The sequence below is a fragment of the Pezoporus flaviventris genome, unplaced genomic scaffold (genome assembly GCF_033815535.1).
Source record: "Pezoporus flaviventris isolate CSIRO_AGI_PZ_B2104156 unplaced genomic scaffold, CSIRO_AGI_Pfla_v1 ptg000031l, whole genome shotgun sequence".
NCBI classification, from domain to species: Eukaryota; Metazoa; Chordata; class Aves; order Psittaciformes; family Psittacidae; genus Pezoporus; species Pezoporus flaviventris.
The window spans coordinates 63,522,468-63,539,136 of record NW_026892579.1 but is presented as its reverse complement, the minus strand read 5'-3'; the positions used below and the strand labels follow the sequence as shown (position 1 = coordinate 63,539,136).

Below are 16,669 nucleotides of genomic sequence, written 5' to 3'. Positions count from 1 at the left end.
TGGGTGGTGTTTTGCTTGTTTTAATCAGCAAGATGGGAAATAACTGCAGAGACAGCACTGGATGATTTGGTTTCTAGGTTAGCTTATGTCGCAAAGTAACAAGTAGTGATGATCTAGTGCTGTATGATGATGATGATGATGTGATGGTACAGGCACAGGTATTTATCAACATTATGCTGAGATTTATAGCTGTATTTATCATAGAGGGCTTGAGGTACATCATTGTCCTGAATCTAGCACTTTGCTTGCAGACTTTAGACTTTAATCTCTCTTTAAGGCACAAACTGTGCCTTGTTAAAGCACTATTGACTTACTTAAAAATCAAGAGGAACATGTGGAAGTAAGAGGGCTGGTATGACAGAATGGCATTTGCTAGCAGATCAGTTCACAGGTTTGCATTAAGAGTTAGTTGTGTGCAAATGGCAAATATGACGGATAATGAATCCCCTCTGTTTCTGAGGGTTGGCCTCAGCCAAAGCAGTAACAGGCACTGGATCAACTGGTAGAGTTTCTTGGAGAGAGAGGATGAGGTACTACAGCATGTGGGTTGCTGGTGTGTGTGGGCAGAAGTACTTGACTTCAGGGAGGCACAGTAATTAATTTCCCTTCTTCTTCCCTTTCCTGTATGCTCTGTACAAGTCATTCTGATGTGATGATTTTGTTGTGCCCTGCAGTACAGGGTGAGACAGTTCAGTCCTTAGGAGAAGGAACTGCCTCTTTACAGGGAGTAGGACTGATAGAATGGCACTGTCAGTTCTTGCTGTGTTACACGATGTCTGTCTGCAGCTGGCTGTGTGAGTGCAGCATCAGGAGCTCTGTTTGAAGTGCCTCCCTCCTGCTTACTTGGGTGAGTGCCAGCAGTGATGCAGCAGTGCTGAGCTGTCAGCATCACTGGAGGAGCAGCTGTGCCTGGGTACCCACAGGAGAAGCAGCCCTTGCATCATCATGCTGCTTGGCCTGGCCAGTGTGGGGAGGATGAGCACTGGCTGAGCATCCCACATCCAGCAGCACTGTTGGCTCTACCCAGTGTTAAAAGTTGACACATTGGACACTGACATGTTTTCAGGCTTGTCCTTGCTGCTCCATCTCTGGCAGTGTTCAAGGCCAGGTTGGATGGGGTTTGGAACAGCCAGGCTAGTAGAAGGTGTCCCTGCCCATGGCAGGGGGTTGGAACAGGATGAGCTTTAAGGTCCCTTCCAACACAGACCAGTCTTGGATTCCATAGTTTGTTTTTCACAGAGAAGTCGGTGTATAAAGGGATGGTTAGATTGAGAATATCATTGGGGTAATCAACGCCCCTCTTTATTTAAGAATAAACGCTTATAATTAATGTATCTATGCAGTTACTTTTGTCCAATTCAGACTTGCTTGGGTAAGAAAAGGTTGTTTTTTAGTTTATTTAAGTGGCTGGTATAATTGAGTACAAGCCCAAAGGTGGAAGCAGTCATCTTAGTAAATGTTGATTTCTTTACCCTCCAAGAGGGTATGTACTTTGTATTTTAACGAGGCAAAACTGATAGAGCTAAGATGGATCAACCTTCCAGTGTAGGGTGGGCCTCACTCAACAGAAAGAACTATAACATTTGGGAAAGAGAAACAGCAAAGGGATATTTAACTTCCTTGAATATGTATTTTAACATTTATGAAGCCTTTTTTCTAATACTTTTCGTATTGTCAGATGCTTTTTGCATCCTTTAGAATATCTGAGGTATCTTAGAGGTTACAAGTCTGTTTCAAGCACCTGTGGACTAGTATTAGTCTGCTGTGATTGAAAGAGAGGAGAAAACTCATAAAATACAGAGGATTTCTACCTTATTTCTATTTTTAGTATTTCCTTTATGCCTGCAGTCAGTTAGGACCTGTGAGCACATCCTTCCTGAGCAGTTCCACTGGGTGAAGTTGCACGTTTGGTTACTTTCCTTGTTACATTTATGTTTGTGCTTTGTCTGTTTTTAACTGGAGAGCATTCGTGGGAGTGGCGCAGAGTGGAATTCTCTTTCACTCACACAATATCATGCAAGAAAAGCGTAAGACGTTGAAAATGCTGCTATAAAAGTGGGCCAGCAGTCTGGTAGATTGAAGCTGAAATGAGGGGACTGTTAATGTTTGGCTTAAAATCTGGTGCAGTTCACATAAGTGATATCTTCCTAAATTAACAGCCCTTCTAATAAAGGCAGAAGTATTGAATTGTCGTCTCTTAGTGGCATGAAATCAAAGAGCTTTTTATGGATGGGTGAAGACTGCTGATTGCAGGGGGAAATGGATAGGAATGGATGGCACGGAGCTGCTGGTGGGGAACAGCAGTGCAGTGAGGAAAAGCCGAGGGTTCTTTGACTTAGATGGCTCCTGGATAGGTTACTGTTAAGTTCTGGTGAGCACATCTGGGGCATGTGCAAGACATTTTCCTTTTCAAAAGTAAATGAAATAAAATGTTAATCCAGCTCATCTGATACCATTTATTCAGTTTTGTCTTAGAGAACTGCAAATAAGATGGGTGCACGTACACAAATAAGGGCAAAATGAACCTACATAGTGATTCGTATAAAACACCATTTTAATTCTCACTTGCAATTAGAAGATACATTACATGTCCCATAACAGCTCATATTTGCTTTTTAATACCTTGTGCACATAACTGATTCTGACTTCTTTTGGCTGAGGAAGTGTTGGCTTTCTTTGGCAGAGAAATGTGCCTATTACAGAACAGAAAGCTTAGCAGTTTGAAATGCCAAAGAGTGTAAGAGGTTTTTTTTTTTCCTGTAAATTATTATTCTCCCCTATTGAAAAAGTGGTAAAACTTTGCAGAGACTGATGGAAAACCTATAAAATTTAATGAAATATCATTTATCTGTATTAACTTAGCCTACAGAATTACATGAGTAGTGTAGTCCTCTTAAAATAAGCAGAATCATTTAAAAACCTATAGAAAAGTTAGAAATATTCCAAGAACCTTCACATAAATGTTAAGAACAGGAACTTTATGTGCAAAGTATGAGGCAGTATTTCCAACAGAATTTGGTAAGGCATCCTCCCTTTAAAATTCAGAGATAACTTGGTATGAATGAGAACAGATATCCTAATTATACATAGTAGGGAGTTATCTATTCCATTGTAAATCACCATTTTTGACTGTGGTGGGGTGAAGACTATCCCACATAACCTGTGCATTCAGATAAGCTACATCTGTAGAGCTGCTGATAACTCCAGCCTTAAATCTGCGGCCGAACCTAAACGTTGGTGATCTAAGCTACCCACATCAGGTCTGGTACTGTAGCTGTCTTGCAGTGACTTTGCAGGTAGGGATGCCCTGGGTGCCTGGAAGGGGATGCTCGGGTGTTGCTCTGTGTACAGCAGGGATTCAGTATCTCTGCAGGCCACTTGTAGTTACTCTGGCATTGCTGGACTGCCAGCTGAAAAGCTTAGTGCCTTTTTTTTTGATGTATAACACTTGTCATGCCCTGTTTCCTTCCAACAACAAACTTCTTGTATTGATAAAACCCCCAGTTTAGTTCTGCATGTAATTCCCTTCTACTTTAAACCACTTTAAACGCAGCTCTCATCTCACCAGCCGTGTAGCTAGAAGAGTCATGCTGACTATCCCTTTGCATGTGGGTCAATTTATTCATGTTCAGATGCTTTAAGCCAAGAAGAATTCTCTTCTTTGTATAAACTGCCTGTCACTCCTATTTGCAGTCTTCATCAAGGGAATCACTTTGATAGCTTGGAGCCAGTCAGCTATAGGAGAAATGTTCCTGGTTTTGCATGGCAAAACAACTTGTTAGCCTTTCATGCCTTTTTATTTTCTTATGTTTTTAAATACAAAACTTCTTTTGTAGAGACTGGGAAAAAGGAGCTTGAGTTTATAGCAGACAGATTTTGGAAATGGGATGAACTAGGAAATTTCTACACAGTTTTCTGGTTCTTTGGGCAGAGTGTATTTCACATCACAGTTTACATTACAGATAATGTTAAATAGCTTGTGGTAACATTCTTTGGATGAAATCCTAGCTCTTCTTCAGTAAGCGACAGAATTCACATTGATTTCAAAAATCATACTCATTGGCTGGTCCATAAGCAGAATTCTTTGGAAAACGTCATCCTTGGAACACACTGTAGCCTGCAAAAGCCAGGAATGCCATTTGTTACTGTCCTAGAGGCTTGTGGAGAATAGGGATAAGGAGACAGCAAACAAGTGTTGTGAACCGTCTTACACCAAGCAGTTTTAGCATAGCTACTGCCAGCTCACAGAGCAGTTCTAAACAGCTGATTGTAGTTCTACAGCTCAGCTGTGGTTTTATAACTCTTATAATACAAACAAATACGAATTCTTTGCTTTCTTTCTGTGCTCTTAAAAGTATGGCAGATATAAGAGATGAGAGAGGGACTTTCAAAAGAAATTTGATGCAGCTTCATTTTAATTCTGTTAAACCACAAAGTAGCTGTACTGAAAGTTATTCCATGTATTTTCTCTAAGCTCATTCCATACAGCTTTGTCATCGGGTCTGTAAGGGGCAAATGCAACCAGATGAAATTGCTTGCATTCCACCTGCTTGCACTGAAGCAGACTTTGGACTATATATAATATGAGCGAGTAAGTGATAAGATCACAATGAATAGTCCTTCTGTTCAGTAACGATCATGGGGAATTCTGAGAATGCCTAAAGAAAAGCATCCTTCTCTTGGAAAGAATTTATTTGTAGCTTTAGGCTGCAGGGAAATGATATAGTGACTGCACAGAACGTTGCCTGTATTTTTGTAGCAAAGTAAGAAGCAAAAATGTTACTGTCAAGCTAGTTCAAGTGCAGAATTTCTCTCATCAAAATGGCAGGAAATTTACTTTGGAAAGTATCTTAAGTCTATAGATGTAGAACTGTTAAAAGTCATATAAGGGAAAACATAAAGATTTAGCATTTTTCCTTTAGGACATTTGCACTTTTTGTCTTTTATCACTCCTGATCTTGCTTATTGTTTGCTCTTTTGGAGCTCTGCAAGTATCTTGAATCTTCTTTCATACAAGAGCTCCCCTGGGTGCTCCTTTGTGTCTTGGTCTTGCTTTTAGTGAGTTCTCCCATAGAAGAGGTTTACTGATGATTTCATTCTCCTTTTTTCCAATAATTATTGTTTAGCCTTACTATTTTTCCATGATGTGCCTCATTGAAGTGAGTACAATGGTACACTGAAACCCACGTGAAATTAAAAGATCAAGGCCTTTCTGTATTGGACTGCAGTTTTAAGCAACTTCCAAGTAGGCTTTCTAGAAGTCCGAAGTGAAATCATTGTATAAAGGCTTTGTTATGTTGTGTATTCATTGTGTTCTCATCATTTCAATACGGGATACTTCAGACTGATCTCATTTTTAATAAGGTGACAGTTAGAAGTACTTGACAACCTACTCTTATGATGATGAATAATCTCCCATGCCAATTGCAGTAGTGTTTTCCTATATTAAAATTCATGGAAAGTTGAAGTGGACAGCAGTGATCCGTGAATGTTTTTTGGAAGCATTTCATTGGTAGCCATTGCAACATGAAACAGGGCTCGCTTCAAGTTTGAGTAAGTTTGAGTAATTCATACCTTGAAACTGATTAGGGCATTTAGGTAATGAATGACAATTTGTCATTTTAATAGTGAACTTTGAATTAAAAGCTTTACCAAAACTTATTGAAAGAAATACAAATTTCACCTGTTTACAGCATATAGTCCAACCACTTGGATGAATGTATGTTTGGCACTCTGCAAATTTACATATTTTCTATATAAATTATGCTTTTTTGTTTCTTTGCTGTTATAAGGAAGAAGCTCTTTACTGTGAGGGTATTGAGGTGCTGGTGCTGGTAGTGTTCAAGGCCAGGTTGGACAAAGCCTTGAGCAACATGGTCTAGGGTGAGGTGTCCTTGTTCATTGCAGGGGGTTGGAACTGGATGATCTTAAGGTCCTTTCCAACCCAAACCATTCTGTTGTTCTATAATCTATTCATATCTCAATACATCAAACTGCAAATGTTACCTTAGTTTCATTTGATTGTTGATAATGGAAAAAAATTAAGTTAATATTCTTAGGAATTGAACTTTCTTACTCCAGTCATATATTAAATGTATGTTTTTATTCAGTTCTATACAGGATCATTTGACCTTACTTTTGTATGTAAGCTAAGTGTATATCTAGGTGATACATTGGATTAAGCCACAGTGGCCATGAGTTGCAGAATAGTATAATTCAGCTTGAGAGAAGAATAAGAGGATAGAAAAAATAAGGTGGCAATAGGCTTCATTAGTAGATGGTAAAATGAAAACTTAGAAAAGAATGCAACTGCATTAAAGGATCTATCAGACAGCTTAAAGTCTTGGTTTAAAGAATGTTTCTCTATGCTTATGAGCATTTACTCAATCAATTTAGATAACTTGAGACATACTTGCAGGTAAATCCACAGCATGATATAGCAGATAGCTGATCATGGATGGCATTATTGTGGCACACGGGTTGTTTGCTCTGGGAAACTAGATCTCATATGTACTGCTAATAACAGATGTACCTTGTTCACTTCTCCATACAAGAGCCACAAGGAATTCAGCATATGGCCTTACTGTGAAACATCAGTTAAGTGCTACTGGGGAATGAAAATCAGGATATGACCTCACTGGGGCGAGGCTTTGACAATTAGTTCATGTTTCAGATCATTTGAGTTCAGAACGATTAAGTCCCTGTTGAACTAGTGGTTGGAGAGTTGCTACCCTGTACTGAAGAAATGTGCATAATGTGGAAGGTGCATATGCTAACGAGCAAAGGCAGTGTTATGCAAAGAGTTTCTATCCAGGCCTTATAAGTATTAATCTAATTTATGGGGCTTGTTGTTTGCTTGGTTGGTTTTTATTATTTTCAATCAGTTTTGTCACTGAAATCTACAGCCAGTACCTAGAAATGAGTAAACAGCATCATCAAGACCTGGCTGGACAGGCCTTGGAGCAACCTGGTTTAGTGGAAGGTGTCCCTGCCCATGATTGGAACTGGGTGAGCTTTAAGGTCCTTTCCAGCCCAAACCAGCCTGTGATTCTATGATGTAGATGTACAAGTGCACCTAAAACTGAAGGTTTAAAGAAATGCCATTGTTGAAATTTTTCTGGTCATAAATAACTCAAATCTGGCCTGTGTAAATGATATGTGGGAAATTAATAGAGTGATTTCACTTAATCAGTTGGAGACAGACCAAAAGCAAGAAGTGAATAGAAAAGTTGAAGATAATATCCCACTGGACAAAAATAAAAGTACTTCCTCTGTCGCTTCCTTATTTTTCACATAAGGAATAGCATTTCTTTCGAAGTTTCTTCCATGAGAAAGTCTTCCTTTATTTCCTTAGCAAAATAACACCAAATAGCATGTATATAGAAGTCATGATAGATTCTCTATTTTCATCACCATGGACTGAGAATGGACACTTACAAGTCTCCAAACCACTTTATTATGCTCCAAGCAAGTTATAATGAGAGTCACTGTATTATTTCATTCGCAGTGAAACGAGAATATGTAGCAGAAAGCCTGTTTTATTCTGAGTTATGAAGAAAAATGGAAATAAACCAGATGGAAATACTAAATGTAAAATTTGCTGCTTATTCTATTGGGATGATAGGATTTTGCTGTGACTTTATTATGTTGTCACAACCTTCTTATGCTGTCAACTGCCGCTATCTGAAAGACTTATTCAGTTATTTTGCAGCCACGCTGGGGCCACTTGTTCTGTTTTCAGGTTTCAGTCCTTGAGAACACAAAATGAAAGTTGTGGGAATCATCACTTGGTATTTCTGTGTAATTCTTTTTCTTTGCAATCGTTCACAGAACTGTACACCCAGATTATTAGCAAGTCATTTGTACGTTTGTTTTCCTTCTGTTGGTTGCAGACTAGCTAGGGATTAGCACTCAATTTCTATTCCATGTGTATATATTGTACCTTTGCGCACCAAATTTGGGTCCATTGGTAGAAATCCCAACCTATTTTGCAGCTTCACTGCTTCTCTTTGCCTGGTGCTCTGGGAAGGATGTCCCTTGACATGCAGGGAGATACCCAAAGGATACCACTAAAACCAGTGTGATAGGAGACCAAGCTAAAAGCAGAGCTCTTCCTTTATTCAGAAAGAGCCATCTCTGTACCCTTTAATTTCCTTTAGCCCAGTTGTTGAATCACTGCCATAAATTTATTGGCATCAGTGCAGGTCATGGGTTGCAATACGCATGTACACCAAAACTGGCAAAGATGCCTGAGTCAGAAAAGAAGCAGCAAGTGCATAGTTCAGCAAATAGTTAAGGGCTTTTAGTTCTCCATTTTCCATGTATTACTCTAGATATGGCACTTTGCTGTGTGCTGATGCTTGAGATCTCATCATTTTGAATACTCTCTTCCCCACAACAATTTGGATGTGACTTTTGCTGCTCGTGCTACAACCCTCTGTAGAAGCCAACGTTCCTTACAATTGTAAAGCAGCTTGAAATCACAGCTTTGGAATCCTTTATAGCATTAATCCCTAGAGCCAGCATTTTGTAAAATGCCAACTGCTGTTAGCACACTGCAATTAAAGCACACATACATAAAGCACTGCTGAAGAAACAGTTGAATGTGTCTGGCCTGCATGAAATAGAAATGTGAGGATGCAGGTCCATGTTGTACTGCCCTGCACATACAGCTTTTTTAGCAGTTCCCTGTCCCAGCTCAATTTGCTTTTTCTCCTTAGTCAACTGAAATTTACTGCTCCCTCCGGTGTGCTTATGAATTTGTTAATCCAAACTTTAGCCCTCATCAGTGAACTCAGAATAAGAAAATAAGAACAAATAAAGAAGAAAAGAGTTAGGGTTTGGTTGTGTTTTTTTTTTTTTTCTTCTAAAGCTATTTTACAGTCTCACAACCAGCTGCACAGATGCAACCGTGTCACTGGAATAGCAGATAACTGGCAATCCACTTAGTTACACACAGAAGGTGGTGGAACCTTGGAAAATGTCTTTGCCACTAAGAAACTGTAGTGGTCAGCTTAAGACTGCACCTAGTGAAGCAGTCTGCCCCAAGTACCAGTGTTTCTTATGTAATGTCTGTATTCCTCATGTAATTCCTGTGTATGGTTTGGAGGGCCCTCCCAAGCAGCTCGCATCTGCCTAATGCAGGTATTTAAATGTGCATGTACAACCCCCTGCTCTCTGTAAGAGTTTGCTACAGGGTGACCACTCTTGAAGGAAACGGTACTGCTGCTCCCTCTCCTCCTTCCTGCATCCCCATCCAGCAATGTTGTTGTGAATGCTTGGTCCTCTTATTAATCTCCCAAATGGTCTAGCAGTCCTTGTGTTATGGCAGAAATTACTGCTCTGCCTGGAATTCTACTGCAGTGCTTCCAGTCACAATTTTTTCCTTCAGCAACAATAAAATAGTTGAGCTTTTAGCATACCGTCCATCTGACTAGTTACACTGGGGACCAGAGAGATTTTTGTATTGTTGGCTTTGGCAGTTGTTAGATCTAAACACGGCTCCATTATTTTTTATTGTGTTCTCTTATAGCAACTGAATGTTTGAGTTTCTAGAAACAAATAGAAAATGTTTGCTAGGCCCTCCCTTTTGGGTTACTTTTCCTGGTCTCATACTGTCAGCGCCAGTTGCATTTGAATAGGTTGTTCGCTGTGTGTCTAACCCCTTTGCTGTTGTCTCTTTATCAGTCAGGTCTTCAAATCAAGGTTCACCGAGTACAGCGAGGGGTGCAGAGGCCCTGCAGTGGGAAGCAGAACGTCTCAACAGCAGCTGTGCATTTGCTTACGATGGATTTTTGTTGCGGCTTTAGCTCTAGGTTAGAAATGTACAAGTAGAAGTGAAACAAGGGTCTGTGTATGTCTGTTGTCCCTGTTATGGCAGTGGTGATAAGGGATTTATTTACTGCTTGTCAGTGTGGTTGGTAGCTGGGGCTCAGGTTGAAGTGAGGAAGGATTCCCTCACCTGGAATATTGCGTGCAGTTCTGGTGTCCTCAACATAAAAAGGACATGGAACTGTTGGAACAAGTCCAGAGAAGGCCACGAGGATGATCAGGGGACTGGAGCACCTCCTGTGTGAAGACAGGCTGAGGAAGTTGGGGCTGTTCAACTTGGAGAAGAGAAGGCTGCGTGGAGACCCCATAGCAGCCTTCCAGTATCTGAAGGGGGCCTATAGGGATGCTGGGGAGGGACTCTTCATAAGGGACTGTAGTGACAGGACAAGGGGTAATGGGTTAAAACTTAAACAGGGGAAGTTTAGATTGGATATAAGGAGGAAATTCTTTCCTGTGAGGGTGGTGAGGCACTGAAATGGGTTGCCCAGGGAGGTTGTGAATGCTCCATCCCTGGCGGTGTTCAAGGCCAGGTTGGACGAGGCCTTGGGTGATATGGTTTAGTGTGAGGTGTCCCTGCCCATGGCAGGGGGTTTGGAACTGGATGCTCTTAAGGTCCTTTCCAACCCTAACCATTCTATAATTCTGTTATTCTATCATTCTGCCCTGTTCGAGTCCCTCTGTTATTTAGCCACTACTCTGGTAGCCGCAAGGAACAGCATCGGACAGTGGTAGTTCCATGTGTAGAGGCAGATTGTTAGTGCCATTCATGCCTGTGCTATGGTGCTAGTTTGAAAGAAGATAATGTGTAAAAGTGTTTTAAATAACAAAGGGCTTAACCAACCCTACCATGTTGTAATTTACATCTAGCTAAACCTTACTATTAAGTAGCAAGTAATTAGAATGTACATCAGTAGTTTGAAAGGCCCAGGAACATTTCTATGGTTCCCACTGGGTCTGGAAATTACTTAGTTGAGGACTGTCATGCATCATATAATCAACAGGTTTCAGTATGGTGTTTTATAAATTACACAACATAATTTAAAGCTCAGCTTCACACAAGAGAAGTGGTTTACTTGATGGACAGCAGGCCAGCAGTCTGATTGCGGGCACATTTATGTAATTACAAACTGGAACTTCCCATGTACTTCAAGTCTCTTCTTGTTAATAAGATTAATCATATACCTGAATTTGTGTTGTAGCTCTGCACATAATTCCTATTTGACAGTTGATTTGATAGCTAGTTTAAGTAGGCCCCAGACTGCAATTAACACCATGTGATAACAGTTAGGCCCCAGTGCCACCTCTTGTGAATTGTTAGTAAATAATGCCAATCAGATGCTTATATATAGAATATTTCTTTCTTTTTTACCTTGAGAGAAGCAAGACTTGCAGGAGCAGATGATGTCTTTTATCAGGCTGGCCGAGGAGACCAGGAAAAAAGCTGTTGGACACAGGCTCTTCTTCAGGTCTCTGAGAAATAGCTCTGATAATACTGATGGATCATTTGTGTGTTCTGTCCTCCAAAAAGATCTGTGGCAATGGTGGTTGCAGTTGGTCTGTACAAGTAGTTTTGCCAATAGCCTTTTTCAAGGAAAGTTGAGAGAAGGATGGGCTTTCCTCATGGAAATAGGGATTAAAGATTATACAGAATTCTCTTTGTTGCTGCTTCTCACAGGAGCATTGCTGCGATCTTTCTTCAGTGAACAAGGCCAGAAGCAATTCCATTTCTGTGCCTACTTTCATATAAGCTTGAACTTGCTTCTATTGGAGAATGTTCAAAGGAGAACCAGATGTGAAAGTCCATCCTAGGAACGGTTATTAGATCTCTGACAAATAAAGCTGTTCTTACCCATGACAGGCTCACTGTATGATGCTTCATACAGGAATCTGTATTATGCAGGACCAGGGTTTGGGGATTTTTTTCCTGTTTCCAGGAAAGTTTCAAGTAAAAGTCATAGTTCCACCTGGAGTTTAGAGTTGTCCAGCTTTCTTTTGAATTTAGATACGAAGTAGAGCCTGCGTTGAAGTTCATTTATAGGTTTTCTTGTGGTGATAGAATGATAGCAGTTGTCTCTGCAGATCTTTTTATATACCATTAGTGTTCATTAGCCCTTACCTCAAAATATTACTTATTCCTTTCCAGAGATGAACAGACTTCTCATCAATAATTACTTTATTTCCAAGAGAACTCAGAAAATAGCACAAAATTCTCTTCTGTGAGGAATTTCAGATGGTATTAGCCTGTAATGTAGACTGCAGAGCATGAAGAATGTGAACAGCCCCTCAGTGTGGTTGTTAAATCAGGTCGAGTTTGTGTTTGCCTACTGCTTGGCTGAGTTTGGCACTTGTTTGACAGCCAGCTGGCTGGGATTTAACCTGCATTAGGCACAAGCAATGTTTGCTTATCTAAGGGCAGGAAAAAGAAGTGACAGGTCATTTCAGCTTCTGCTAACATAGTGTGGCTGTCACACTCATATCAAACTCAGCTCTTGTGGATTGTGACTTAACATGACTTAACTTGAAGGTAGTGTTTTATGCCTTCCCTTTCAGAATTGCTGTTTTAAACCTTAAAGGTTTGCCTTGCAGCTCCATATACTGTTGGTGTACTTAGAATCATAGAATTGTTAGGGTTGGAAAGGACCTTAAGATCATCCAGTTCCAACCCCCCTGCCATGGGCAGGACACCTGACATTAAACCATCTCACCCAACGGTTAGTCCAACCTGGCCTTGAACACTGCCAGGGATGGAGCATTTGGTTATATTCAGTCTCCCTCCTCTATCTCTTATACTCTCACACAAAGCTGGAAGCTGTTTTTACCTTTCGTGCGCTCTTGCTGTTTGGTTCCTCCTTGGTCTCCCCCAAATTCCTCTGCTACTTCTCTCTTGCCCCGATTTACTTTAAGTCACTTCTGTGACTGACAGTGTTAGCTGTTACTCAGGTCTCTTTGGGTCATACTGAAGGCTGTGGCATGAGGAAATTGCATGTCAGATGCTTAACATCTGTTGGAAAAAGCTGCTTATCTGTGCACACATGTAATTGTTTCTCCAAATCCTTACTTTTCACATTTCTGTCGCTGTACCAAACTTGCCTTGGTAAGTGCAGTCTTCCTTCACCAATTTGAAATGATTGCACAGTTCTTAGCCTGCTCTTTTGATGGTGTCATTGCCTGTTTCCTTTTCCCTCTCCTGGCTTCTGGTACACCAAACATCAACTGCCCTTTTGTACTTGAAGTGCCCTTCACCATGGTTCCAATGGCTGTCACCTCTGCTCTGTTTCTGTCAGTAATAAGAAACGTACTCTCACCCCCATCAGTCCAAGCCCCAGGCCTTTGTTGTTTGTTTTTTCCATTCTCAAGACCTTTGTGTACTAGTTTGCGTGGCCTTTTGCAACAGAAAATGCCACCATAACATCTGCTGACAAGCTGCCTCATTATCCTCCTTCACTTCCTCATATAAAGTCTCGTTTCTGTACACAAACCACTGTTTTGAGACTGTTGTGTAGAAAGTATTAGACTGTTATTTCCAAGGCCTCTCCTGCTCCTCCAGTTTAGCTGTGTGTATCTCTGGTAACTTCTGTGAGCTGTTTGGGACACAGAAGAGCTTTGGTTCTCTTTTGGTACCATGCCAGACCAAACAGCATGTGGCTTATGACTACAACTCTGAGGTGGTGTGGAAATACAGATGATGCCAATGTCTTTGCTAAAGATTTTAGTTGCAATAACTTGTGGGTGAAACCTGGCCATGTGGCAGGCAGGGTGCTTAGAAACCTTAGGAATGGCTGTGCAGGAGGATCATTGTCATACTTCGTAATGCTTGTGTTCCGCTCCTGTGTTACTGGAGCTTGTCTGTCGCTCATTCTGAAATCTTCCACGCTTCATGTTGCTCATCTAAAGAAGACATGAAACACAAACAATTAAAATCAGCTAGCGTTTATTTTGGGAAGATATAAATGTGGCATCACTGTTCAGCTGCTCCTTTGTGATGATTATTAATCATTCAGAATGCTTTGAATGTTAAAATCTGTCCTGGCACAGTGCAGTGGGAAATGGCATGCTTCATCCAGAGCTTCCAACGCTACCAGCCATGGCTTATCTCTTTTATATGCAAGGTTATACAGCAAAACACTTTCCCATGAAAGATTTAAGAGTGACATGACCAAATCCTATTCTGAACGTGTTCCTGTGTAACCAGCTCCAAGTGGCCCTGCCTTGGTAGGGGGTTTGGACTGGATGATCTCCAGAGGTCCCTTCCAACCCTAATGATCCTGTGATTCTGTGAAGTGTTTGTCTTGATATTGTACTTTTGTGGATTATGGGAGGGGTGATTTTGCCAGTAGTGAGATCTAGCAAAGAACACCAGGTTTTATACTGATCATCTTGTTTTATTGCTTCACAGAAGGAAGAGTTTCCCAGCACATCAGTCTAATTAGACCACTGTTTATCCATCCAGTCCAGAACTTCTTTGTAAGTTACTTGCTCGTAATCTAGAAATCAGTTGAGTAGACTTTGCAGATGTGGTGCTTACTAATACTCTTCTTACCTCAATATATCATTTTAAACTTTTAGTCCACTATTATAAGACTCTGAATGAAGTGTGTGTGTGTAATATATTGGTATGTGACTTGGCTTCATATATATTATCCTGTGATTAGTAAAATGAAGGTGGTTAAGAGTATCAGAGAACAAAGAGGCTGTTACTTTGGCACGTAATTTCTGGATCTCATTCGTTTCACAGCAGTATTGGCTTATAATATTTTCAAGTCTCAGCCTGCCATCATCTTTTGTTGGCTTCTCTAGAAATATCAGACTGTGAACCTCATCAGGAGCCAGTTTTGTCCTTGAAGAACAAAGGAAGACACACGCTTTTTGTATTGTGGTATAATCACTGCTGGAGTAGCATGTATTACAGTAGTAATATCACAGAGCAGTTGTATTAAAGAGATAAGAACAACTTGCTGATGTTGGATGGAATGTCGGGGAGTGTTGTGGTGTCACTGAAGTCTTTTTAACCTTATCCAATAGCTTAAGATAACCAAGACCCAAAGAACACAGCTTTATTAATTGAGGAGGCAGCTTGTTGGACAATTGTGGCATGTGGGGAATGGGTTGTTGCCACTGGAAAACCGGTGACTGGTAAATTCTGATACCGCCATTAGTAGCCTTATATCCATAATGAGAGCCTGCTCAGTTCAAGAGGGAGTAGTCAGGGGTCATGACATGTAGATGACCAGCTTCTGAAGAGGAACTTCATGACGTAGCAGGTAGAAACGCGCTCCTGTACAGCAGGGGTGCCTGGGCAGCTATTAGGATTCCAGAAGCACTCCCAGATTACAGCTTAACAAAACTAACATAGCTTTTGCAGTTGCCTAGTTGTCGTTTGGTACATACTAACCTCAGTAATCATCAAGACAAATCCAAGCCAACAGACAGATCAGCCAAATGTTCCATCTAGTTCTTGCTAAATGGGAGACATCTTCATGATTGACTGTTGAACTCTGTTGCCATGGATGAGTGTCATGCAACACTGGCTACAGATGAAACTGCTGAGGTGCAAAGCCTGCAGACTAATAAGAAATATTGGATCAGTGGCTTACATTTAGAAGTTGTTTTTTTTTCATCCAGTAAATCCAAGATTGCGAGCCTAAAGGAAACAAACTATCTTTCCAGAAAATTCCTTGTAGTGCACCTGAATGTCTTGCTCCTTTAGGCATATCTGTTGATTTATTAAGTCTGTTTAATTGATTAAATTGTGAAGAAATCAGGATGAGGTTCAGTAATAAACTGCATAAAAGTCACCATAGAGTAGCCAGTCTGCCTAAATGCTCTCATCTGCTGGACCAGTGTCACCAAGGGCTCTGCATCACCCATATGAATCTCATAATGGGCAGCGGAGAATGTTTCCAGCTCCTTCTCTGCCATCAGTACTGTGCAGGAAAGTCTGCACATGCCCAGCAGTGAGGGAAGAGGGTACAGGCATTACCTGGAGTTGCCTTTTTCACCCATTAAATAGGTTCAGCTCCAGGCCATTTCCATCTCGTATTCCCAGCTCTGTATTCTCCATGGATATACCAGGGTGGTGTTCTATTTTGGATTTCCGCTTTGCCATTGCATGTGATTCAAGTGTCACTGCTAATGCCTAGCTGAATCTGACTTACGCTTTAATAGTAACAAACAGTGACTAGAACAGTTGAAAAATGTTACCGTATTCCTGGAAATGCAGCTAAGGTCAGGCAGAGCTTACTAATACAAACTGGAGAAATTGTGGGTGGATGTTGTATTCCCGAGGGGTGAAATAGTTGACAATAGCATGGCAACTGACAAACAGCAACACAAGGCTTTTTTGGCATTCATATGGGGCCAAGAGAATACATGCTGTTCAGAAATGAAGTGGATAACAAAGTATTTGGCTGTGGTAGAACACAATCGAGGCTGGCCTGGAGTTCAGAAAGCTCGGTATTTGTTACTGCACTGCAGTGGTTGGTTGGTGCATATGGATGTATATCTGTGTGTGTGTGTGTATCCAAAGTGAAAATGTGCCTGCAGTTACTGAAGCTTCAGAATGCCCGAAGTGATGTGCTTACATTTGGGCTTAGTTTAAAATTAAAGTGCTTTTTAAGAAGTACAAGTGAGTATTTATTTGAAATCAAGACAAACTCCTGCATCAGAGTCCAGTGCTAAACCTCTGACAAGATTCTGTGACTCAGGAAAGCTCGTCTTAATCAACTGCATTTGCATTCTGTAATTAAGCCTTATGGTGGCCTTGATGTCTTTGAATATGCGATGTGTAGCTTGGAAGCCTGTCTGTACCTTTCTTAGAGTCAAAAAGGTTTTTCACGGC

General features: G+C 40.8%; 1 protein-coding gene across 10 annotated transcripts in view; it reads left to right on the top strand.

The window, feature by feature from the left end:
* The window catches only part of PLCB4 (phospholipase C beta 4), a 198,837-nt gene that overhangs the window by 57,139 nt on the left and 125,029 nt on the right, over positions 1-16,669 (top strand). For 4 of the 10 annotated variants that reach the window (XM_061461559.1, XM_061461560.1, XM_061461562.1 and 1 more), the window contains one exon: positions 14,228-14,295. The exons of the other annotated variants lie outside the window; for them this stretch is intronic. The gene's annotated coding sequence lies outside the window, so the exon portion shown is untranslated. The remainder of the gene's footprint in view (positions 1-14,227; positions 14,296-16,669) is intronic. 10 annotated transcript variants of the gene reach the window in all.